General features: G+C 40.3%; 1 protein-coding gene across 1 annotated transcript in view; it reads left to right on the plus strand.

The window, feature by feature from the left end:
- The window catches only part of ADCY1 (adenylate cyclase 1), a 1,911,278-nt gene that overhangs the window by 217,548 nt on the left and 1,666,153 nt on the right, over positions 1–27,577 (plus strand). The gene's annotated exons all lie outside the window — the stretch shown is intronic.

Here is a 27,577-nt window from a genome sequence, read left to right on the forward strand (position 1 = left end):
AAGAGGAGGTCAGAAGTACTTACATTACAGGAAGCAGAATTTGTAGTCTATCCGTGTCATAACTTAGATTCTTCCCCTTTTTACAGTTCAGCTTAACAACAAGTGATCCTTTGCTCCATATGGCTTTCTTTTATTACCCTTTTGTTCTGTTACCATGATTGAGTTTTCTTCTAAATGACTATAAACTCTGTTGGCATCAATTCCATAGTATAGTTTAAATGTCATCAGAAGGCAAGTTATTGGTCTATAGTTTTAAGGATAGCTTGAGGATTCGCTCTTAAGTAGGAATATTGATTTTCCTGTTGTTAACCAGGCTGGTGTCTGTTCGGGATGTACATATAAGTAGTTCTTACTTGTGTCTAAATCTTCATGTAAAGATATTAATACTTTTAGCCAGACATTCGGTACTGCATCTCTGCCTGGGGTTATCCAGTTAGGACCATGTCTTAACTTTGTTTCAATCTCTCTGGATGTTACTTCATCCCATTTCATATCCTGTACATTTAAACTTCTTATTCTTTCTTTTACTTCTTCCATCCATTTAGCATCTTTGTTATGTTCCACAGGATCTTCATAGGTATTTCTCCAAAATATATCTATTTCTTCTTTTTTTTTTTTTGAGGTGTTTCATTCATTTTGGTTTGTTTCCCAGTTCTCTATAAAACTTTATTGGGTCATCAATTAATTGTTTAGTTTGTACTTTTCCTTTATATTTATCTGCATATCTTCTAAGTTTTTCTGCCTATGCTGATATTTTTAGTTTATTATTTGCAATAGAGCACATTAGATCTTGATCTGTTCTCATACTGCACATTGCTTTTATCACGTATATCTTTCTGAGTATTTTTGTTGATCTGTTCCGTCTTCTATACTCTTCTAGCAGTGACGCTTATTGCTTTAATTGCTTTATAGTTTTCCCTATTTAATACTTCCATGACATTCAGTTTCTGCCCCTCCTTTTCCTTACTATCCTGTGTTTTTATGGTAAGACTTTATCTGTTATTAATTTAGCTGCACAGTAATATATCTTATTTACTTCTGTTGTATCATATGAATCTCTATGGACTGTCCTAATTACTGTACTCATTTGTTTTATCAAACTTCTAGCTTTTGGGGTTTTATTGACTGTCTGTAGTCTATTTATTTCATTGATCTTAATATGTAAGTCCAGTATTTTCTTCTAAACTGAGAGCACATTCTTTGTTATCCACTTCCTGCAGGCTTTCTATAGAAAGTTCAGGAGCATCTTCATGTGCCACATTCTCTTCACTTTCATCCCGTTTCTTCCATTGCGCTTTGATATGGGAACTCACAGGCCTATCACTTCACAACATTGAATGCATCAGAGTTGCCACAGCTTCCTGTTTCATCCTGTGCTGTGCAACTCCAACTGAACATTTGCACTGGTTTCCTATGGAAGGCTCCAAAGTATCTTCATATAACAACTGACCAGATGTTTTCTGCTCCACTGGTTTCTTCTTAGTTTGGGGATCCATTGATCTATCCTGCTGTGATGTTATCAGACTTAGATTTTCTAGAGTAAATCCTTTACTTCACAGGTAATCCATAAGCTCAGTTTCTATTTCTTTAACTTTTGCATTACTAATCCTATTTTTTTACTTTTCCTCTCTGTTTTCTTATTTTTTTTTTTGTATTGTAAAATTTTCCATGTCTGGATGCCTTTGCCTGTATTTCTCTTCAAATATCTTTGGTGCTGCTCTTTTTTATTGCTTAATTTTCCTTTCTCCTATGCATAAATACTGCACCATACCGAATCTCTTTTTCTTTCCCATGTGTATATGCCATTTTTTTCTTCAAGTGATGTGATGAGTGATTATTTAAATTGAGATGTGAATCTGAAAATCCCTTTATTTTAATTTCTTCAAATCTTTTGGGTTTCTAATGCCATGATGGGAATGGACTCCATTCCTAAGTCAAAGTATGATTAAAGTTCATGAAATTAGTATTGTTTTAATCTTTGATGTCAGCCAGAAGTGCTCTTCGCAGCACCCACAATGTACCCAGTAATGCGTCCTTCTGCAATCCATATGGAGTTACATGTATTGGTAACATATCTAAATATGATTGTAGATTCTTTTTTATAAGACCCGTTGCTCCTACTACTATTGGAAATGTTTGGGTGTCTTTCTTCCACATTGCTCTCATTTCTGCCTGCAACTCCTGATATTTTGGGTGTTTGTGTCTCTCTGTACACAAAACACTTAGGTCACTGGGTGTAGTGATTTCAGTGATCAATGCTACTTTTGTCTTCTTTTCATGGACCACTATATCTGTTTTTTTGGCATCTGTCTTTTGAACTGTTGTTAATGGGTGATTCCATGTGATGTGGACTTCATCATTTTCTATGATGCTTTGTGGCTCATGTTTCCAGCATTTTTTCAGTTACTTCAATAGTGTAATGTTTGCACAATCCCCAATGCAACAATCTTGCCACATTATTATGTCCTTCAGTATACTGTCCTTCTGCCATTAGTATATCACAACCAGCAACAAGGTGTGCAACTGTTTCCAGTTCTGCTTTACAAAACCTACATTTATCTGTTTCTCCCACATGTTCAATGGACTTTGTAAATCAACATGTACGTAGCCCACTCCCTTGGGCTGCCAATATTAACCTTTCATCTTTTTGGTTTGAATTTGCCTCTCCTTAACCATTTCTGCATTCGATCCTGATCAACATTAGGTTCTTCCAGGAGTGTTCTATACTTGCAACTATATTTATGCATTTCCCACATTTCTTGTCTTCTCATCTGATCCTTCACCTTATATTTTTTCTTTTGTTTTTTTGGCACATTCACTTACTGCTTGATTTTTAACTACTTCTGGTTTGATTTCCATTTCCGCTTGATGCCGATATGCTTCTACTAGACATAGAAGGAAAGTCATCTTAGATTTATTCTCCTCATGTTTCAAAACTTTTACTATGTTTGGGTCCTGTGAGTTCAGCAGATATGTATGCAGTCATACGATCGCAGATCTGTACATGTAATCCATTTCAAGGAGGCCCACATCTCCTTTGGAAGGGGGAATAATATAGTATTGGTATGCACCGATTTTTATAAATCATTTGAGCATGGAGCATCTTTTCTGTTTTAATGTCTAATCTATCCAACACCTTTTGGGGCCAGTCAATCACTCCAAAACTGTAAGGTAGGACAGGAAGAGCAAATTGGTTTATAGCTTGAATTTTATTCCTAGATGTCAACGCTGTTTTCAGGATTAATTTAAGTCTTCTAAAATATTCCTTACTAAGTTTTATTCACATTTTTTCATGTTTTATTGTTGATCCTTCTTCAATTCCCAAATATTTATACATTCCCTCCTGCTCAAGTACTTTTGTATCACATTCTTGTCCCAAACTGATGTTTTCTTGGTGCTGCAGCTTTCCTGTTTTAAAGATTGCTTTTACACATTTATCAAGACCAAATGACATTCCTGTATCATCTGAAAATGTTTTGACAACTTGCAGTTGTGCTTTCAGTTCCTCATCTGATGAGCTATATAATTTTAAATCATCGACAAAGAGAAGATCAGAAGTCTTTACACTTTGATGCTTTCTGGGAGCAAAATTATAGCCATGAACATCTGTTAAGCAGACAGTTTAATCGGTTAAGTGCAAGGCAAAAGAGCAACGGTGACAGTGTCACCCTGGAATTATCCCCCTTTGGATTTTTATCCCTGGAATAATAATATATCCTTTATCATGGCTTAACTGCAGAGTGGTTTGGCACTGTTTCATGGTCGCTGTGATGTAATTTCTCAGTGTTGGGTGTATCTTAAACGTTTTAAACACTCTTTTATCCATGAATGTGTGATACTGTCAAATGCTTTTTTGTAGTCAAGCCAAGCTATACTTAGATTCTTCCCCTTTTTACAGTTCTCCACTATGACTTTATTTAACAACAAATGATCCTTTTTTCCATATGACTTTCTTTTATTGCCCTTTTGTTTTATTGCCATAACTGATTTTTCTTCTAAATGACTGTAAACGCTATCGCAATTCCAGTGTATAGTTTATATGTCATTGGAAGGCAAGTTGTTTGTCTGTAATTTTTAGGGTAGCTTGCAGGTTCACTCTTAAGTAGGAGCATTGTTTTTCCTGTTGTTAGCCAAGTTGGTGTCTGTTCAGGGTGTCCATATAAATAGTTCTTGCTCATTGCTAAATCTCAAAATCCCTTGTTGTGGATGTGCAAATGACCTCTTAAGGACTCACTGTTTCAGCTCCATGACTTCTGGATACCCATGAATTTTTACTTTTTTTTTTTTTTTTTAGTTTTTTATGAATAAACCAGGCCAAACATGCTGTTGAAATGCATGTTTCTGCCTTTTAGTGAGCTCATCAGTACAGCATAAGTGGATTGTTTGGTTATACTTTAGAAACACATAGCTTGAAATCTATCCTGATGTTCATAACCATTAAAGTGCATGCAAAATATCCCAAACAACATCTAAACCAAATGGTAAAAAGGTCATGCAGACAAACCGTTCAGTAAAACTGCAAGACTGACCCAAGAAAGCTAAATTTTTTACTAGGTAATACCTTAAATCTGTAGTGACAGACCATTAACCTATATTCCTCTTTCCACTTCCCTAAACCTAAATGCCAGATCACTTTCTAAACCCAAAAATCTCCTTATCCCTTCCATCCACAGTCACGGCCGGCCTTAGGCATAGGCAAACTAGGCGACCACCTAGGGCACCGTGCAGGCCGGCCTCAAAAGGGCGCAATTCACGGACCGGAGTTCGGTTGTGACAACCCCTAACCGGGAAAAGCCGAACAGACAACAACATTTCTTTTTTTTTTTTAATTTCACTGCCGCCGCCCTAAAGACTACAATTGCACCCTCCTTGGCATCAAAAGGGTGCAATTTACGGAGCGGAGTTCTGCTGTGACGATTCCTAACCGGGAAAGCCGAACAACAACAAAAACATTTTTTTTTTCTTTCACCACCGAGAGGCTAGCTAGCTAGCCTAGCAACAATTGCGCCCTCCCCCACTGAAGCCCCCGCCCTCAGCCAAGTCCTGTCACTCATTGCCTCCCCCTGCATGACGTACATGCTGGAGGTTATGCAAGTGGCCGCTCTTATTGAGCATTATTTAAACAGACCTATCAGTGGTGATTTCACACCACTGACATCACGGCCACTGAGCCAATGAGAGTATATAAAGGGCTAACTCCCGCCTCTCATTCCTTCCTTGACGAGCTAGAGAGGCGGGTGCAGCTGTTTTTTATCGTGACGTGAAAGGTTCATTTTGGGACTTAGTGGACGTGTTTGCCAGGTTTTGAGTTGGAGTTGTTCCACGTGGACTACTACAGAAGGAACCGAGCGTGTTTTGGGTTAGAAGCAGACCATTCTTTTGGCTTATTATTTGAATTTCGGTGGCTAGAGGTAAGTGAAGGATTGGGGTCTGGGGATTTATTATATTTGTGAAGGAAGCAGGCAAGATTGTTTTTTTTTTATGTATGTTTTTCTTTTTTTTTTTTTTTTTTTTTTGTTTATGTAGAAAAAGCAGGGGCCAGGGAAGCATGTAATTGTTATTTTAAAGAAGCAGGGCAGCGCTTGGGATTTATATAATTGTGAAGGAAGCAGGCAAGGGTTTTTTGAAGCATGTAATTGTGCTCTTTTAAAGAAGCAGGGCAGCGCTTGGGATTTATTTGTGAAGGAAACAGGCAAGGGTTTTTTTTTTTTTTTTTTATATTGTATATGTATATTTGTGTGTAGAAAAAGCAGGGGCCAGGGAAGCGTCTAACTGTGTTCTTTTAAAGAAACAGGGCAGCGCTTGGGATTTATTTGTGAAGGAAGCAGGCAAGGTTTTATATATATATATATATATATATATATATATATATATATATGTATATTTGTGTGTAGAAAAAGCAGGGGCCAAGGAAGCATGTAATTGTGTGTGATTTGAAAGAAACAGGGCAGCGCTGGATTTGTATTTGTCAAGGAAGCAGGCAAGCATTTTTTTTACCATGTGTTTGTGAAAAAAGCAGGGGCCAGGGAAGCATGTAATTGTGTGATTGAAAGAAGAGTCATTACTTTGTCAGCGTCCAATTTAAGGTTAAAGTATGTTTAGCCGTAGTAACAAGGGTTAGAGTAACTGTAATATTAGTATGTGAGTGTCCAGTTTAAGGTTAAGTACGCTTAATTTCTACTCATGGATTTTTTTCCCCTGTTTTCAGGGATATTTTGATTGGTTCACTCTGGGTGCCCTTGTTTAGTTCACTTTGTTAGTATTAATTCACAGCGCATAGTTTCTTGGTACTCAATTTAACATGTATTAGTGGTTTGCATTGCCAGTGTTCCCAAGTGGTCCTGTCGTGTCTGTTTGTTGCGTGCACCTTAATGGGACCTGTGGACTTGTTTTGTTATATAGAGTTGATGTGTATTCTATCGGAGTATATTAGTTTTTAAATGCAGTATATTTCTCCAGCACCGTACTTATGTTTGTAAAAGGGAATTTACACAATCCTCATGTTCGGTTAGTCCATAGCTGTCAAGACTCTGAATTGAGGAGAAGCAGGGCCAGGTAAGGGGATGCTGTTAATGACCCCTCTATAGTGCTATTTAAATATAGGCTGTTTGTGTATAAACTTGGTTACTGTACAGGCAGAATTTTGTGAAAGTTAATGTCTGTTAATGTGTTGGGTTCTACAGTAATAACTACGTAACAAGCTGGCTTGAGGCAGTTTTATTTTAGCTTGTGTACTTGTGTATTACCTGATAACAATTTTGTTTGTTTCTATTTTTTTTTTTTTTTTTTGATTAAGTGAAATATAATGCAGGCTTTTTTGCATGGTACAAGGACTGTGAGGAAAACAGAACTATTAGAATGTTTCATGAAGTTAGCCTTTTGCTTTATTTCATTTCACCCATTGTTTAACCATAGTAGCCTATTTGACTGAACAGATTTCTGCTTTGATTTTTGTGATGTACTTGATTTTTTTTACTGCAGATCAGTAGTATGTGAAAGCATATTTGATAGCAGCATAAGCATTGCTAGTGCAGCTTTTGAAGGCATATTTGTGGTGACGTTACCTTCTGATTTTGTCAAATGCTATGTAACTCTCGCTCACCTTTTTGCTGTTGGGCAGTGCAGTTTTACACGGCTGAGTTTCTTTTGTGTTACATTTTGGTGTTTCAGTTTACTGTCAGTTTAATAAGCAGTGGCAAATTAAATGTCGCAATGTGGGTGCTCGGGGAAACAAAGCTGTGTGAGCATGTGTGCACTGGAAGTTTGTGTTAGTTTCTTAACTCTCTCTGAACTGCATTTGAATGCAGATTTATACTTCTACTACCATAGTTGCAGTGCATATGTTTAGTATTTATGGCTTATCTTGCACTGCTGCATTTTTTGTTTGAGTTGCTAACACTCAGAAATGTTTTAAGTTGTTGGCTGCTGTGAGAATGATGTTACTAGTTGTTGGCTGCTGTGAGAATGACGTTACTAATTGTAAATGTAGAGAAAGTGTGCAATGGTTATATACCACAGTGCCTGGCTATTTAGCTGTAATTTTCCTTTTGAAAATGTGTAGGACAGTTCATCAGTGCAGTTACCTGCAAAGGTATTTGGTGGTGTAGTTTTTTTCTCGTATGCTGCTGAAGTTCAGAATACCTATTGATTAAAACATGTAGGAAGAAATAATTGAATTTACTTGGCATTCTTGCCATAGTGGAGGAATAGCAGTGTGAGTGATGGACTCTATGTACAATAGCAGTGACCTTTGTAAACATGGTGTGAGTTTATTTCTACTGCTTCAGTGTGACTTTCTAACAATACATCAAAAATGTGAATTTGTTTTCAGTTTGCAGTACACTGATCTCGCATCACAAATGTAAATTGCATGGTAATATGATTTAACATGAAGTAATTCGTGTGCTGGTTTATATATAAATATTTTGTAGTACAAGTGAAAGAAGCAATTGTGGCTGTCTTAATAGGTCCTATCTAAGGAACAGACTGTGCTATAATATCTCAAGGAGATGTTGTACTGGCAGTAACAATCATATTATAGGGAGGTTCTCCAGTGGACTTGTATAAGTGACTTAGGATTGTCTGTGGGGAGCATCAATGGTGTCGGGGTTTTTTTTGTAGCGTAACATACAGTATGTTTACATTAATGTTTCGTCCTTCATAGATCTTTCAGAAACTGGTTACCTTGAACTTGATTGGAACCAACTGAAATATTTGGAAGCTTCAAGTGCTCCAATGAATACTGCATCCTCTGCCATGAATACCGCATCCTCTGCCATGAATACCGCATCCTCTGCATCTGTGAATCGGTAAACACTTCCATGACAACTGAATAGCATTCCTGTTGCCTTACATTGTAGGCACGATGCAGTAAAACAAACCAGAGTATCGACCACCACGATGATAAAAAACTTCTTTATTCAGATACAACATGGATAGCATTCCTGTTGCCTTACATTGTAGGCATGATCTGTGTGGACAGTAAATTAGATGAAATTGAGCTATGTCGTCACTTTATAAACTAGTACAGTAATGGCATTCGAAATGTTTACAAATGGATAGAATGAGATGGGGGTAAATGTGCTCAATGTATGCAAGCTGTAGTTCCAGATGACTGATTCTTAAATTGAATTTGCTGTCTAGTGGCAGAAATTGACAAGCCTGTACAGTGTTCTGGTGTTCTAATTTTGTATAGTGTAATTTTTTATAGTATAAAGGTGGCTCTAATTCATGCACTTAGTAATACAACCAGTTGTAATTGCAAGGTCTAGTTGGGTGAATTGCAAGACTTGGGTGGGTAGGCAGCTCTAAGAATTGAGGGAGTTTATGAACATTGCATTTTCCTTTCCTAACATTTGAATTTCCAAAATTTATTTTTAACAGACAGCCTGGAAAAGGTCCGAAGAAGCTTTCTGGTGCAGCAAATAGAAAAAGAAAGGCTCAGAGAGAATTGCAAGTGGCTAGTTTACGTGCTTCAATGATGCGATTTATGCAGTCTAGTCAGACATTAGACAGCAGTCAGTGGCAAGACAGTGAAATGCTTCAAGAGGCAGATTTCCCTGAGGTGCCAAGCAGTCCTTCCAGACCAGGTGAAAGTGACAGTTCCTGCCAAAGTCCCAGCGATGCTTGCTGTATGGTAGATGTTGAGAATACTGGTACTGGATGTGCAGATAATGAATCTGAATCAGAGGTGTGTGATAATGGCTCTGACCTTGCAGGTGACAGAGAGTGTGGAGCTCAGTCAGTGTCTGGGGCATCCATTGACTCTATTCCTGTGTGGTCAGAGCTAGGAGCAGCTCATTTATCTGACCAACTAGATGTATGTGAGGAGGAAAGTAAGGAAGTAGATCCAGTAACACATAGGGAAGTCTATAGTGACCCTGGTAAATGGCCAGATCCCATGGATGATAAAGTTCACTGTCTGTTAAGTGCTGCAGGGCCTGTTCAGATAATGAATTACAGTTTCCCCTATGATGATCACCATAGAAGATTCAACCCCATCTTTTATAATAAACGACTTACAAATGGTGAGACAGTCAGAAGGTCATGGCTGGTGTATTCCGAAAGTAGTGACTTGGTATTTTGTTTTTGCTGCAAACTCTTCAGCAGTACTCATGTAGTTGCCCTGTCTAGTACAGGAACATGTGACTGGAAAAATTTGGGACAAAAGCTTATAGAACATGAGTGGTCAGTGAAACATAAAGAAGCTGCTGCTAAGTGGAGTGACTTGCACTTGAGGCTTAAGAATAGCTCCACCATTGATCACCACCGTGAGAACATGATTAAGTCTGAGAGGAAATACTGGAGAAATGTTCTGGAAAGACTGCTTGCAATCTGTCAGTACTTGTCCCAACATAACTTGGCATTTAGGGGTAGTGAGGATCGACTCTTTACAAGTGATAATGGCAACTTCCTCGGGTTAGTGCAGCTGTTGGGCAAGTTTGATCCAGTAATACAAGAGCATCTTCATCGTATCAGTAATGCCGAGATCCATGATCACTACTTGGGGAAAACCATTCAGAATGAGTTGATAATTTTAATGTCAAAGTCTGTCAGAGACACTATTTTGCAAAAGATAACCGATGCAAAGTACTATTCCATTATATTGGATTGCACTCCTGACTGCAGTCATCAGGAACAGATGTCACTGACTGTCTGTATTGCTGAATGCAATGAAAGTGTGGAAGTTAAGGAGTACTTCTTTTCCTTCCTCCAGGTTACTGAGACTACTGGTGGTTTTCTGACAGACATTGTATTAAATGAACTCAAAAGTTTGGGAGTTCCCCTTGAAAACTGCAGAGGCCAGGGTTATGACAATGGCTCTAATATAAAGGGGAAACATTCTGGTGTTCAGGCAAGAATCTTGGCCTTAAATCCATGTGCATTTTTTGTACCCTGTGGCTGTCATAATCTCAATCTAGTAATTGGTGATGCTGCAAAGTCTTCACTAGATGCTGTTTCATTCTTTGGTAATCTGCAATGAATGTACACTCTGTTTACATCCTCTACTCAGAGGTACAAAATATTTTGGGATAATGTGTCAGTTCTAACTGTAAAGCCACTGTGTGAGACCAGGTGGGAGTGTAGGGTAGAAAGTGTGAAAGCAGTGAGATACCAAGTGGGTGCAGTTTATGATGCCTTAGTTTCAGTGGCAGAAGTTACAAAAGGGAATGATCCTAAGGCATATTCAGAAGCAGCATCACTGAGCAGTACAATGAAAAGTGCTAAGTTTTTAATAGCGCTGTAGTCTGGTATGATGTATTAGTAAAGGTTGGACAAGTCAGTAAACTTTTATAAAGCTCATCCATGCAAATTGATCAGGCAGTAATTCTGCTTGAAGAACAGAAAAGGTTTTTAACAGAATACAGGGCCACAGGGTACGAAAAGGCAAAAGTGACTGCTACTGAGCTAGCTGAAGAACTGTAGGTAGAACTCAAGTTTCCTGGTGCAGATGAGGTGAGACCCAGGAAAAAGAGGAAGCTTTTTGGTTATGAAGCTGATGATGAGTGTCTAATTAGTCCTGAACAGAATTTTAAAGTCAACTTTTTTAACTCTCTTGTTAATGTTGCACTGTCATCTGTGCAGGATAGGTTCACGCAACGTGCAGCTCATAGTGCTACTTTTGGCTTCCTCTGCAACATACAAGACCTCTCTACTGTTTCTGATGATAAGTTATTGCAGCTCTGTAAAGACTTGCAGAATCTTTTAATGCACAATGACTCTGCTGATATCGATGCAGTAGAGCTGTATGAGGAATTGAAAACCCTTTGCCACATTATTCCAAAGGGATTATCAACACTGGATGTCCTTAATGTAATGAAAAAGCGAGGGTTAGTGGAGATATTCCCACAAGTAGTGGTAGCTCTACGCATTTTGTTGACTCTGCCAGTGACAGTTGCATCTGGGGAGAGAAGCTTCTCCAAACTCAAACTAATCAAAACATACTTAAGAAGTACTATGCTACAGGATAGACTTGTGGGCTTGGCTATGATTTCTATTAATAATGAAATATCTTGCCAGATAGACTCTGCTGATATAATTGATAGATTTGCTCAGTGCAAGGCAAGAAAAGTGTGGTTTTAGAAAGTGGCTAGGTATGAATAACAGTGTGCAAATTTTGTATGACTTGCTTACAGTTGTGAGCAGAAGGCACAACAGTTCTGTAGTATGTGAGTTCCTGTAGGGAAGCACTACAGTGGAGTTGGCAGGTAAGCACCAAATATGGTCAGCTATGCACTTCTATATTGTAACTTACCTGAATGGGTATAGCGAAGCTGACCATGTTTCTTGCATGTGTACTGAAGGTATAGTTGCCTACTGCCAAGAGGGTCATTGCCAGTCTCAGATCAATTATCTGACAATGGTACAGTTTAAAATGAATTGTGACAAGCCTACTGTTTTTAAGTGACTCTAGTAGAAATGACAGTTTGAAAAGTGTAACATTTCACTGAAACATTGCATATAGAAATGTCACTGACTGTATTGCTGAATGCAATGAAACTGGAAGGAAATGTGTACTTTTCTCTTTCCTCCAGGCTACTGAGACTGCTGCTGGCTTTCTCAGTGACATTGTGTTAAATGAACTGAAGTTAGGGAATTCCACAAAACTGCAGTGGCCAGGGTTATGACAATGGCTGTTAATATGAAAGGAAACTGTTCAGGCAAGAATCTTGTCTTTACATCCACTTGCATTTCTTGTACCCGGTGGTTGTCACACAATCTCAATCTAGTAATTGCTGATGCAAACTTTTCAGTAGATGCTGTTTCATTCTTTGGTAATCTGCATTGAATGTACACTGTTTACATTCTAACTGTGGTACAAACTATTTTGCCATGTGTCTGGTCTAACTGTAAAGCCACTTGGACCAGGTTGAAGTGTAGGGAGAAAGTGTCAAAGCAGTGTGACGGGTGTAACTGTAAAGCCACTTGAACCAGGTGGAAGTGTAGGGTAGAAAGAGCAGTGTGATCTGAAGTGGGTGCACTTTCCAATGCCTTGGTTTCAGTGGCAGAACTTACAAAAGATAAGGATCCTAACGTATATCTGAAGCAGCATTGCTGAGCAGTACAAGTGCTAAGTTTTTAATAGCACTGGTAGTCTGGTATGATGCATTAGTAGCACTGGTAGTCTGGTATGATGCATTAGTAGATTATTGGACAAGTCAGTAACCGTTTGCAAAGCTCTTCCATGCAAATTATCAAGCAGTGATTTGCTTGATGAACTGAAAAGGCTTTTAACAGAATACAGGGCAGCAAGGTAAAAAAAATGGCAAATGCAACTTTTTGATTGGAAAATTGGATTGAAGGTTCCTAGTGCAGAGCAGGTGGCACCCAGGAAAGAGGTTTTTGGTTATGCACTAAATGATTGTAATTAGTCCTGAACAGAATTTTAAAGTCAACTTTCAACACTCTTGTTGTTGCACTGTCATCTGTGAAGGACAGGTTCACTCCGCTTACGGCTCACAGTGCTACTTTTGGCTTCCTCAACACACAGGAACTCTGGTAGTTACTGAAGATATTTAAATTGTCTGTTAACCCATTTTGCATTTGCTGATATTGGTGCAGTACAGCTGTATGAGGAATTAAACACTGATAATCCCTTTGGAGTAATGTCAGTGCTGGAGGTCCTTAATGTAATAAACGCGTATTCGCCTATGTCTTACTAGAGGTAGCGCTGCGCATTTTGTTGACACTGCATGTGACAGTTGCATCTGGGGAGTGAAGTTTCTCCAAACAAGTACTGTGTTACAAGGTAAACTTGTTGGATTGGCTATGATCTGAATTAATAATTGCTCTTGCCAGATGTTATATGCTGATATAACTGCTTTGCTCATTACAAGGCATGAAAAGTACAGCTTTTGTAAGTAGCTAGGTAGAGACTGAACAGTGTTCAAAGTATGCATGATTTCACATCTGATGTACCCTGTAGTCTGAGCCTACAGCGGAAGGCATAACAATACTTTTCAATGCCAGAGTTCCTGTAGGGCAGCAGCACAAAGTACTGTCAACTAGGCACTATTCTGTACTACTGTAACTGGCTTACTTGAATTGCTAGGACAAAGTTGAACCCTATTCTTCCATCTGCTAATGTTTCTGCATGGATAATGGAAGGTATGGTTGCATAATGGCAGTAGGGTCATTGCCAGTCTATCTGCCAGTTGCAGTGTACAGTGAACTGTGTGCCAACTGAACACTAAGTGCCTCATGCAGACATGACAATACAAGTGTAACATGTCGCATGTCACTGTCCATTTTGTGAATGCAATGAAACTGGAAGGAAAGGGGTACTTTTTGTCCATGTTACTGGGACTACTGGTGGATTTCTCACTGACCATGTTAAATGACCTTAAGTTTGGGAATTCCACTAGAGAACTGCAGAGGCCAGGGTTATGACATATTGGCTCGAATATGAAATGAAAACATTCTGGTGTTGCAGGAATCTTGTCTTTAAATCCACATGCATTTTTTGTACCCTCAGGCTGTCACAATCTCAATCTTGTAATTAGTGATGCTGCAAAGTCTTCAGTAGATGTTTCATTCTTTGGTAATCTGCAACGAATGTACACTTTTCAGAGGTACCAAATATTTTGTCATGTGTCAGATCTGTAAAGCCACTTCGTGAGACCAGGTGGAAGTGTAGGGTAGAAAGTGTCAAAGCAGTGTGATCTGAAGTGGGTGCACTTTCCAATGCCTTGGTTTCAGTGGCAGAACTTACAAAAGATAAGGATCCTAACGCATATCTGAAGCAGCATGGCTGAGCAGTACAAGAAGTGCTAAGTTTTTAATAGTGCTGGTGGTCTGGTATGATTTATTAGTGAAGGTTGGAAAAGTCAGTAAACATTTGCAAAGCACTTCCATGCAAATTGATCAAGCAGTGATTCTACTTGATGAACTGAAAAGTATTTTAACATAATACAGGGCCACAAGGTACAAAACGGCAAAAGTAACTACTACTGAGCTAGCTGAAGCACTGGAGGTAGAATTCCAGTTTCCTGGTGCAGATGAGGTGAGACTCAGGAAAGCGGAGGCTTTTTTGTTATCAACCAAATGACTTAGTCCTGAACAGAATAAAGTCAACTTTCAACACTCGTGTTGATGTTGCAGTCATCTGTGAAGGACAGGTTCACTCAACATCCAGCTCAGTGCTACTTTTGGCTTCCTCTACACATACAGGAACTCTTGGTAGTTACTGAACATATTTCAATTCTGTCTGTTAACCCAGTTGGAATCTGCTGATATTGATGCAGTACACCTGTGTGAGGAATTAAACACATTATCGCATTACTCCAAAGGGATTATCAGTGCTGGATGTCAGTGTAATAAAGCGCGTATTACTTAAGATATTCCCACAGGTAGTGGTAGCTCTGCACATTTTGTTGACTGCTAATGACAGTTGCATCAGGGGAGAGAAGCTTCTCCAAACTACAACTAACATATTTAAGTACTATGTGACAAGATAGACTTGTGGCCTTGGCTATGATCTCAGTGAATGAGGTATCTTGCTAGATAGACTGTGGTGATATAATTGATTTGCTCAGTGCAAGGCACGATAAGTGCAGCTTTAGTAAGTAGCTAGGTAGGTAATGAATAAAGTGCAAATTATGCATAATTTCACATCTGATTTACCCTGTAGTCAAGATTTTACAGTGTAAGGCATAATTGTGCAGTATGCCAGAGTTCCTGTAGGGAAGCAGTACAGCAAAGTTGGTAGGGAAGCTCAGAGTACTGTCAGTTGTGCACTTCTCTACTACTATGACTGGCTAACCTGAATGGCTATAACAAAGTCAAACCCTGTTCTTGCATCTGCTAATGTTTCAGGGAATTGGTTATGGCTAGGCTTGTATAGACCCTAGGGCCAATCTTAGGTTCATTGTGTAGTTGTATAATGCCAATAGGGTCAGTGCCAGTCTTTAATAAATTACCAGACAATGATACACTTATCTTTCAGAGGGAATGTGCCAACTGAAATCTCTTAAGACTGCAGTAGACATGACAGTTTGTACAAGTGTAACATTTCACTGTGAAACATTGCATATAGAAATGTACATCAAATGGCAGCAGGGGAATAAAACCAAACTATTACAATGTCTGAAGCATGAACCAGCTAAATGAAAGTGTCTTCAAATTACTCAAGTGTACCTGACAGTTTGGCAATTTAAACATTTTAAGTCACACATTACATAGAAATGTGTCTAGTAGCCAGCAATGAAATGAAATCTGACTATTTCAATGTCTTTAACATGAACTATGCCTAACTTTTTCAAAATTACTCAAGCAGACCAGACACTTTTTTTTGTTCATGTTACACATTTATTGTGAAGTATTGCATATAGAAATGCATGAATAGCAGCAGATGAAATGTGATAAATTTTGATGTCTAACATGAAGTGCACCAACTGAAATCTAATGTCTTCAACTTAAGTGGACCTGACAGTTTGTACAAGTTCAACACTTTACTGTTGAACACTGCATATAGAAATGTACATCTACTAGCCAGCAAAGGAATAATTGAATGACAATTGTTGACATTAAGGGTGTCAATTCAAGTGGACGTCACACATTTCATTGTGAAACATGTACATATAGAAATGTACATCTAATGGCAGCAGTGGAATAAAACTGGACTACAATGTCAAGCATGAACTGAACCAGCTAAATTAATGTCTTAAAGTTACTCATGTGGACCTGACACTTTGCAAGTTAAACATTTAACTGTCAAATATTGTATATAGAAATGTCTAGTAGCCAGCAATTAATTAAAATCTGACTATTTCAATGTATAGCATTAATTGTGCCAACTGAAACCCAATGTTTTAAATCAAGCAGACTGGACAATTTGTAGAAGTGAAACACTGTTTATTGTTGAAGACTGCAGTTGGAAATGTTCATCTGGTAGCCAGCAAAGGAATAATTAAAAGACAATTTCCAATGTCTTTCACATGAAGTGTCAATTCAAGTGCACCTGGCAGTTTATACAAGTGTCAAACATTGCATATAGAACTGTACATGTAATGGGACAGCAATGCAATAAAGTCATCTGACAATAATAAAAGTTGAGTATGAACTGTATAAAGTAAATGTCTAGTAGCCAGCAATGAAATAAAATCTATTTCAATGTCTCTAGCATTAATTGTGCCAACTGAAACCTGTTTTCAAATTGGTCAACCAGACCTGACAGTTTGTACAAATGCAAAATTTTACTGTCAAAGATTGCATATAAAAATGTACTTGACAAGTAATGGAATAAATCATTTGACAATATCAATGTCTCGTCTTAAATATGTCTTCAAATTACTTGAGTGGACCTGATAGCTGAAAGTAGCACACTGCTGTTTAAAACTGAATTTAAAGGTCCCACATCCATCTGCAACCCATAATGGATAACCACTGCCAATACAATTCTGAAATCTGCTTGGTGTTGGTAAGTTGTATGCAAAATTCAAGAAGTCACTGACTGTAGTAACACTGCTTTCCTTTTTGGCCTCTGGGTCAGCGTACAGCTGCAGCGCCACCACATCACAATATGTAGCTGTCTGAAGTATGTAGACTTCATGGCTGACCTGTGAAGAGCATGAAGCACATCAGGGTATATAGTAAAAATGTAGAGTTGCTGCTACACTAGACCAAATGAGAACTAAACATCTATGAAACATCAATGCACATTGCAAAAAAGTTAATACTGTCTCATGACTGCAGATGAACACTACACAAGCAACAGATCAACCAGGTTTAAGGATATTCAGCCTTCAATTGCAGTCAACTAAACTACAAGGTGTCTTACAGTATGACTTGGATTTTCATGCATTTAATGGAAAGAACTGGAGTGTTTTGTGGGAGTGACCCTTCTGTGGGCGTGGCTCAAATAGGGGTGTTCCTTGTGTTCAGTGTGGGTGGGGCTTAAGGGGCGCCAGAGCAGTGCTTCGCCTAGGGCGCCGTTTCAGCTAAGGCCGGCCCTGTCCACAGTCACTCCTTAAACATAAAATCTCTGTCCCTCTCAATAACCCAAAAGTTTCCTGATCACTCCCTAAATCTAAAATCTTCATTCCCCCTCCCTAACACTAAACGTCACACCATACTCCCAGTCACCCATCCTAAACTTAACAGCACCCTCCCTGCTCCCCTTCCTTACTCACCTGGTCCATGATCACTTGCACTTCTTTGGGATTAGTGGGTGTGGCAGCTGCATGGCTAAACTCACATTTGAGTTTGAGTGCAAGCAGCTGAGGTAACAGCCATTTGAGTCCTTGGCTGTGAGTTATTGGAATTTGAGAAGCTGGGGATCTAGTGTTGTAAAACACCTTGAAAAACTTATGATGTTCTGTAGTCCTATCTCGCCTTCATTCTTACATATGGGTTCGGAGCCGATCCTCGGCTCCTACTCAGCTGATTACAAAGCTCGAAGTCTGTAAGTTGGCTCATGGCAAGGTAGGTATCCCATAATGCACTAGTAACAATCCCCAGATCTCGTTTGCTGCTCTACGAGTTCAGAAGTGTTCTCTTTCTTGGCCGTGGCTAAGTTGGAATATTTTTCTTTAAATATTGGTAGTGTTGTTTTTTGATTGTAAACTTAGTATTAATAGCTTACTGTTGTTAACTTGCGAGTAGTTAATTAGTGTGTGTTTTCTGCAGTTTTATTGCAAATTGTTTCTGTGGAAATTGTTGTTGCTAATTGTTGGCCGTTGCTTCCGCAGGCCTCCCTTAGTGGTATCCCTTCGTTTTCTCTTGTGAAAGTTATTGTTAAACTTTCTTAGGTCCGTTTTTTTAGTTAGGACCTATTTTTTTGCCTTCCTGTTGCTTGTTATTATCTATCTTGCCTACTCCTCTGTTCAGGGCTAGGCCCGTTTAAGTTAGAGGACCTAGTCCTCTATTGCCTTTCTCCCTTGTGTGTTGTTTGCTCAGCAGGGCTAGGCCCGTTTTAGTTAGAGGACCTAGTCCTCTATTGCCTTTCTCCCTTGTGTGTTGTTTCTTGAGCAGGGCTAGGCCCGTTTAAGTTAGAGGACCTTCTCCTCTCTTCTTGTCTGTCTACATTTATAGTCGTTGTTCTGGTAGTTATGTCTAAGGAAACTAAAGACCATAAACCATCGGGTTTAAAATGCTCACAAAAAATGTCCCTGAATGATGGGCATAGTATTTGTGTGTATTGTTTGGGAGCCATACATCTACAGGAGACATGTACTTTTTGCCATTCTTTTAGTTCCCAGGTTCTCCAGGAAAGGAAGAACAAACTGATTTTGAAAGGTCTCCTTAAACCTTCCTTTGAGGAGGATTAACTAGTTCTTCCTCTTCTCACTCCAGGTCTCCCTCTTCTAAAAAAGAGAAGGTTAATTCAGTGAAAAGACTTTCTACTACACCAACTACTAAATCAGGACCTCCAGAGAAAGTTGCCAAAATTGACAAACCTTCTACCTCTTCGGCTTCTCTGCCTTCAGAGCCAGTTGAGGTTATTGATACAGACCTTCCAGTTTTGGCCTCAAGTTTTTCGGAGCCTATAGCTGGATCCTTACCTCGGAGCCAGTCAAAAGACTTATTACCGATATCCCTGACACTTAGAACTCCAATTTTGCAGAGATCTCGATCCCCTACCTTGTCTTCCAGATCCTCCAGGAGTTTTTCTGAGGAGAATGTCGAGAAGGTGGTGCTTAGACTTTTGAAGTCGGCGCTAGCAAATTTGTTGTCAGCTCTGACCCAATCAGTTCCGGAGCCGTCTAAGGCCGTATTACCTGCTTCTGTTCCTCCTCCGAGCCATACCGGTCTTTCTGAGCCAGAGCTATTGGTGCCATTTGTTGTGGAACCATTGGTTCCAGCACCCCAAGTGGCTATCTCGGAGCTGAGTTCTGCTCCAAAAACTTCGGTGCCGTCCCTGGTGTCTAGGAACTCGGACCCGAACTTCTTCGGTTCCGAGCCTACCTCTTGGAGTGTCTGCTCGGCTGAGCTCGGATCCTACATCTGTCTCGGAGCCGATCGCTCTGGAGCCAGGGGCTACTTCTGCTTCCTCGGAACTGGTGGTGTCCTTGGAGCCAGAGATATGCCTTTGAGATGATGAGGAGTGTGCTGTGTAGATCTTCAGCTCTGCACAAGGGTACCGATGCTCTTCCCTCTCAAGCTCCGACCTCTGTCTCAGCACCATCTCTCTCTCTTGACAGCAGAGACCCGCAGCCTCAAGAGCCCCCTTGGGTGGCCCCCAGTCTTTCAAGACCTCCCCAGGATGCCCTTCTGAGAAGCCCCCTCAGAAGAGAACTTGCAAGAGGAAGCACGTAGTCTCCCCTGATGAGTCCATCACCTCTGACACTGACCTCGAGGAGTCAGAAGGGTCCCTTAGGTTGTCCTCTGATGATATCTCCTTCGTAGATATCCTAGAGATCCTGAAACAGAGAGGCAGCTGGCCCACCGTCACCCCTTCTGTTGAAGAATCAGTGTACCTGAAGGCTTTCGGGTCTCAACCTTCAGCCACTTGGGTGTCTCCACCTTTCGATGAGCTGTTAGATTTGGTGAGTTGAAAGGTGTGGGAAACTCCTGACATTGTGGAACTAGTCCCTGTAAGGCGAAACAAATTCCTTTCAGCTCCTAAGGAAAAAGAGTTTCTGACCAAAGGTGTGCCAGTAGATGCCATGGTGATGGCAGCAGCCACAAAGAAGGAACTAGCAGAGACATCCTCATCTGTCCACCCACCGAACAAAGAGTCTCAAACAATGGACAGATACAGGAAGTGAATTTTTTCTTCAGTAGCTTTTACACACAGATCGCTGAATTACCTTACCCATTTTACTAGGCTTCAAAGAGATCTCCTAAAAGAGCAGGGATATACTTTCCAAGGTACCTTAACTGAAGGAGTCCCTGGGAAGGTTACTGCTCAGTTGTCCATCTTAAACTCTATTGTTAACTCCTGCATGTGGCTGATATCTTACACAGCAGATGGAGCGAGCAGGCCAACGGGTTCAGGAGTTTCCCTTAGGAGACACTCCTGGATGCGTTTGTGTAATTTTGCGGAGCCCTTCAAATCTACATTTACCAATGCTCCCTTTGACGGTTCCTCTTTGTTTGGAACAAAGGTAAAAGACATACTCACCAGATGCGAGCAGGAAGGGAAGACTCTCTCTGCCGTGGTAGTACATTTTTCCCTCCCTTCTAGATCATACCCTAAAGGTAAGAAAGGGGGAAAACTGTGGTTCAAGAAATCTCAGAGATTTTTCCCAGACACACAAGCTGATTCCTTCTCCAGAGGCAGAGGAGGAGGAAATAGTGGTAGATGTCACCCTAGAGGCAGGGTGGGTCCACAAAACCAGGGTGACCACAATTTTTTTTGTGGATGTCCCTATCAGCACTCCTGAAGTGAGGCTCGGCTGTGCCTCTCTGAAGCTAGTCGGGGGTCACTTATCCTTGTACCCAGAAGCCTGGCACGACATCACACAAGACAAGTGGGTACTAAGGATAATTTCCAGAGGATACTATATACCCTTCTCTTTTCCACCTCATCTAACCAAGAAAATCCCAGATGTTCCACCCGATCACAGGGATCAAGCAACTATAGAAATCCAAAAGTTGCTTCAAAAGAGAGTCATCTAAACCATCCCTGAAGACCAGATAGGATTCGGAACTTACTCCAGATTCTTTTTAGTGCCAAAACGAACACTGGACTGGTGCCCATTTTGGATCTCACCAAGTTAAATGAATCAGTGAAGAAGTCCAAGTTCTGAATGGTAACACTGCAGTCTATTCTCCCTCTATTAGGGAAAGACAATTGGATGTGCTCCATAGACCTCCAAGATGCATACTACCACATAAAAATGGACAGAGCTTCAAGGAGTCATTTACACTTCTGGCTGGGAGCCAGTCATTACCAATTTCGTGCTCTGCCCTTTGGTCTCACCACAGCCCCCAGGGTGTTCACCAAATGCATGGCGGTAGTAACGGCTCACTTGAGACATCTTGGATTCCAAGTGTTTCCGTACCTGGATGACTGGTTCCTGACTGCCACCACCAGGCATCTACTTCTATAAGCCAGGGATTCAAGCATACAAATCTGTACTCAGCTAGGCATCACTATAGATTGGGAAAAGTCTGCCTTGTCGCCCTCATAATATGTGACTTTTATAGGTGGAGAAATAGACAGCGTCGCAATGATGGCTCACCTTCTGTCAGACAGAATGCAAAATCTAAGACAACAAATATACAGCCTGCTTCCCCAACACAAGGTCAAAGCGAAGACAGTGCTCAAACTCCTGAGAACCATGGCCTCTACTATAACCCTAGTTCCGTTAGCCAGACTACATATGAGAATTCTTCAATGACTACTCTTTTCCCAGTGGTCCCTTCAGCAACTGCCTCTGTCTCATCCCATTGTAATAATGGAATCTTGCAAAAAGAACCTTAGTTGGTGGATCCAGTCCAATCAACTAACGATAGGGAGACCATTCATTCCTCGCCACCCCGTTGCTACTGTGACCATGGATGCCTCCCAGATAGGGTGGGGGGGGGGGCATTATCTAGGAAGGACAGTCCAATGCACATGGCAAGAACACGAGGCTCACTTGCATATCAATTTTTTAGAGATGAGAGAAATGCTGCTAGCATTGTAAGCACTTCACGACTTTCTTCCTCTAGGGACAACAGCAATCCAATCAGACAATATGTCAGTGGTATGGTATATAAACAAACAAGTAGGAACCAGACCCTACCCCCTATGTCGAGAGGCTCTACGTGTTTGACAGTGGGTGATATCTTCCCAAAGCTTTCTAGCTGCAACACATATCCTGGGGAGAACCAATGTGATAGCCGACAAGCTCAGCAGGACAATCTTGATGCCTCACGAGTGGTCTCTGAATCAGAAATTTGCGGAACAGATTTTCCACAAATGGGGACAGCCTTGCTGTGATCTGTTTGCCACCCCAATGAACACCAAATGCAGCAGCTACTTCACCCTTACCACCCCCCCCCCCACGGGGGAGACACCGAGAGACGCACTTGTCCACAATTAGCCCTCGGGACTTCTTTATGCTTTTCCTCCCTTTCCGCTAATATTGAAAGTGATCCAGAAAGCAAAGACTTTGGGAAGCAGAATGATTCTCATTACTCCTTACTGGCCTCATCAGATTTGTTTCTCCTTTCTCGGGCCTCACCTTCTGGACGATCCATGGACTCTGGACCCAGTACCAGACCTTCTGACACATATGTCAGGCACGTTCCGTACCTGTCTCCACACCCTCAACTTGACAGCGTGGCTGCTCCACTTCTATCTCTAGTCAGGCTTCATGATTTCTCCCCTGCGGTTACTCATATCCTGACGTCTTTTCATAAACCTTCTACGAGAAAATTGTACGCTAGCAAGTGGAAAAGATTTTCTCTCTGGGCACAAGCTAGGAACATAGATCCATACACAGCCTCCATCCTTTACTGTTAGAATTTCTAACCAAACTATTTCATCAGGGATCAGCTGTTGCTACAATCAAAGTTCAATTAGCAGCTACCTCCACTTTTCATTTGGGGCAACATGAACCTAATCTTATGGCTCACAGATTGTGTAAATCATTTTTAAAAGGCACTACCTTACTAAGACCTCCTTTTCAAGAACCTGAATCTCCCTGGGATCTAAATTTTGTTCTTTCAAAACTTACCTCACCGCCTTTTGAACCTTCACATACATGCGATTTAAAGTTCCTTTCATGGAAGGCCATTTTTCTGGTAGCCATTATGTCCGCTAGAAGAGTGTCAGAGTTGCGGGCACTGTCAGTCAAACCTCCTTACTTGATATTTCATAGAGACAGAGTTTCCCTTCGCACTAACCCTTCCTTCGTCCCTAAGAGTTGTTCACAATCAAATATTAATCAAACTATTGAACTGCCAGTCCTTTTTCCAAATCATACAAACAAAGCGGAATATAAGTTTCGTCAGCTTGATGTACATAGACAGTTGAGGTTATATCTACATAGAACCAAAGAGTTTAGGAGATCAGACCAATTATTTATATCTTTTTCGGAGACGAGAAAAGGAATGCCAGTCTTCAAGATAATGCTATCAAACTGAATTTCAAATTGCATATCTTTTATTTACTCTTCTAATGGCAAAGAACTCCCATTTAAAATTAAAGCTCATTCTACCAGATCTATATCCACATCTGCCGCTTTTTAAGATAGAATTCCAATGGACAGTATATGTGCAGCAGCAACTTGGGCTACCCCTCACACCTTTATTACTCATTACAAATTGGACTTGGCCTCCAGGGGTAGATCGTCCTTTGGTTTCACGGTTCTTAGGAGTATATTCCCGTGAGCCACCTGAGAAAAAGGTGCTAGGGATGCTGTCCCATATGTAAGAATGAAGGCGGGATAGGACTACAGAACATAAAGAAGTTATGCACTCACCATAACGTTCCATGTTTGTAGTCCATCTCGCCCTTCATTCTTACGTATCCACCCACCTACCCCCGTCCATTTATCCTTGGAGGATCTGGAGACAAGATATTGTCTATCTTCCTTAGAGATGGAGACCTTTCATCTTTGTTTTTTCCTTGTGGAAATACCTATATATCACCATTATAGATAGCAGCAAACAAGATCTGGGGATTGTTACTAGTGCATTATGGGATACCTACCTTGCGACGAGCCAAATTAGAGACTGAGATTTGTAATCAGCCGAGTTGGAGCGGAGGATCAGCTCCAAACCCATATGTAAGAATGAAGGGCGAGATGGACTACAAACATGGAACGTTATGGTGAGTACATAACTTCTTTTTTTTTGCAGCTAGTCATCTTTACTTGGGGGCTAAGGTCTCCCCTTTCCCAGGTCATTCAGTCTATGATGTCATCATCAACATCTGTCCATGATGAAGGCAAATTCTATGGGATGGGGCTGTACTGCAGTTGTGGAACCAGCCACTGGTAAAAGTCGTTGGGCATCTGAGGGTGGGTAGACCTAGCCAACTTGACAAAACTAGTTCCCCTCAGTTAGGGAATATCCTCTCACTTCCACTGCCCAAACTACCACTGGTGCAGTCTTAGCCCTGGTACATAAGTGCCATGAATCTCAAGATAAAAATGGTGCATCTTAGTAGCTGATGGTTTGCTAGGGCATGAAAGGAGGAGTGAACACATGCATTTATGCATGATGCTAAAATAAAATATGTGCGTGTCGGGTCTATAGTTTGAAAACCACCAAAAACCCCGGGTATACTTAATCTATCATGCAGACTACAGTCACATGAATTCAAACGGGCTCTTTCAGGCTTATGTCTTACCTGGTAGTGACTGAACTCTGGTTCTAGATAGAAAGATGTTTCTTTATTTAAGTAAAGTTGCTTGTTTTAGTTGTTCATTCATTCAGGCTTCTGACAACCTTCAGAAAAACACTAACAAAACAGTATGAAGAAATACTGCAGCTGTGTTAAGGAGTTCTTACCATACCTCTCAACCATACCAAATTCCTCGGTATTTACCGGTTTTGAAGGCAAAGTAATGGGGTGCCACGAATTCCCGAGTGGCCCCTTTAATTCCCCAATTTTTTTTGCTTATTTTTTTTGTGTTACAACTGTAAATTTATGGCTGACGTCACCACGCATCACCAGCCTACAGGGGTGAGCATGATGATATCAGCACTGTTGTTGGCCCAGCATCCACCCACGGAAATGGGCTCCCAGGTTAGAAAATAGAATTCTGATAGACACACCACTAAAGGGCCAAGCTAAGCTAAGCAGACAGTGCTGACAGTGGTTCATTAATTCTGGCTGCTCCATTCTATGCATCTATTTAACAGGAAGCAAAGTATGTGTATTTTAGTGGTTACCATCTATAGTTCATTATTTGTAGGTAGCAGCTTTGCTGTCAGTCCACTTGGTGTGTGGTTCATTATTTGTGTCTGCTCGGAGGTTGCAGACAGTGGTTTGTTAACTCTGGCCGCTAAGTTATATTGCTGTCACCATCTATTTTATTTTATTTGCTAAGTTATTTTGTCAGACAGAGGTGTGTGTGTGTGTGCGTGCGTGTGTGCGTGCGCGTGTGTGTGCGTGTGCGTGTGCGTGTGCGTGTGCGTGTGTGTGTGTGTGTGTGTGTGTGTGTGTGTGTGTGTGTGTGATGCCCCAGTTAGATATAACTGGTGGTTAGAGTTACTCAGACTCAAACCCTGTACCTTAGGTACAAGGAGCAAAAGCCTAAATTCTCTACCCATACTACCACGACTTGTGATGCAAGGAGTTAAGTCCATAGTTCTCAACTATCCAAAGTTTTACAGAATGTTTGACTCATACTTTTGATCTGTTCCTCTTAAAATTTGTGGTTTTCTGGCAAATGGGAACTGAATTCATTAAATAATTATAGCTATTTAAGTTTCAGTTTTCCTATCTTTCAGGACACACGTGGTAACACAAAACATTTTATTCTAGCAACTTTTCTAAGATTATACAGTCAGTGTTTAAATGTGTCCCTGGTTTTGGGCCTTTGCCCCCCCCCCCCAATAAATTTTGGCTTTTTCCATATTTCTTGTGCTGCATAGTTCTTCAGGGGGAGAGATGTTTAGTGCTGCTTATGCCAAGTCTATTTGTGTTATTAGTAGCACAACAGGTAGAATACTTGCTTTTGATGCAGAAGGTTGTGAGTTCTACTCCCACATTATGTAGATGGATTGCTGATACTGTACTGTGTTGTACTTTTAAAGGGGGTGGATGCTGCATTCCTGAGAATGTCCTCTTTGGTGGAGATACCTAGTAACTATGAACCTGTTATCAGTTTGCCCATCCATTCCCTATTGCAATATTAGTAGATTCGTTTTTAATGTAACATAGGCAATTTATTCCTCAAGGGCAACAGGCACTTTATTTACAGATGAAACAATGAAATATAAAGTTGTTTACTAGCAGCAACCTCTTCATTAGTTACAGATCTCTTTAATGTGGAATTATTTAGGTGATTGTTACTTCTGCAGAAATTGTGCATATTTACTTATACTGGTAGACTGTAGAAGTTTGAGTAGACTTTTATGATGGAAATGTTCTGAATTGGGCAATTTTGTTATTATTGGTTAATGCATTTTGTTTCATTGCTTACTGGAAAAATGTTCAAAACAATTTAAAACTCGCTCTAATAAGTGTGTTGTATTATACAAGGAATATAATTTAATACAGTCAGGAAAGTATATCAAACAACACATGTATGTTTCGTGTGCATGGGGCCTGTGATTTGAAACCAGCCCAAAGGTAATCTTTATATGCCAGTGGCCAGATAAATTTTCTTTGAATGTGGGTTTCAATGCCGTTTCAAGGGCAGAGAAGTTTTAATGCTAACTCTATCATTGTGAGACTGTATTGCTTTGTTTAGCAGATGTATATTAGTGTTTGTGCTATAAAATGTAAAATAAAAGTTTAAAATGAAATCCAAATAATTATTATAGAAATGAAGCAGTATGTACATTACAGTGTTTATGGTAAATAGGGCAAAATACTCAAGAAATGGGACATTGGAATGGTTGCAGGGGGGAGGGCTGTGTATGGGGGGTCCCATTCGACCATGATTTTGTGAGGGGGAAGGGTGCCAAACTCTGGACAGCCCCGGGCAGCACAAACTCTAACTAAGCCACTGATCAATAGGCCTTGGAGAATGACTTTTGGAGGTCCTAGCAAACTATAATCTTTTGCTAAGATTAGAATACCATTAAATGGCCTACTTTTACCACAAAACCTACATACTGCAAGTCACTAAAAACAAAATCATACAGTTCATCATCTTCTTCATTCCCAGTGAACATCATTGCTGCACATTTCAAAAAATGGTTACCATTTACTACAGGGTCTGTGGCCATGTTTTGGTTGTCCTTCAGTTTGCATCCCTCAATACCATTGGAGTTGGTGGGGTGACATAGTCATGTATGCAAATGTTATGTTAATCAGCATTCAGATTTGCACCTATTTTTCATGGGCCTTTGTCCAGATTTTTGATATTTCCAGGTTGAGAGGTATGGTTCTTACAGAAGTGAACTTTGAAAAGAATTTACATGCACTGGTTGGATTTTATGGGCTTGTATTTGTGGCTTCATTTCCTCTTGTTATTTTCCATACTTTTTTTTCAATGAAACAGTTTTTGTATTCATCCCTTGTAAA

Source organism: Protopterus annectens, chromosome 3.part0 (genome assembly GCF_019279795.1).
Source record: "Protopterus annectens isolate FY-2018-M chromosome 3.part0, PAN1.0, whole genome shotgun sequence".
NCBI classification, from domain to species: Eukaryota; Metazoa; Chordata; order Ceratodontiformes; family Protopteridae; genus Protopterus; species Protopterus annectens.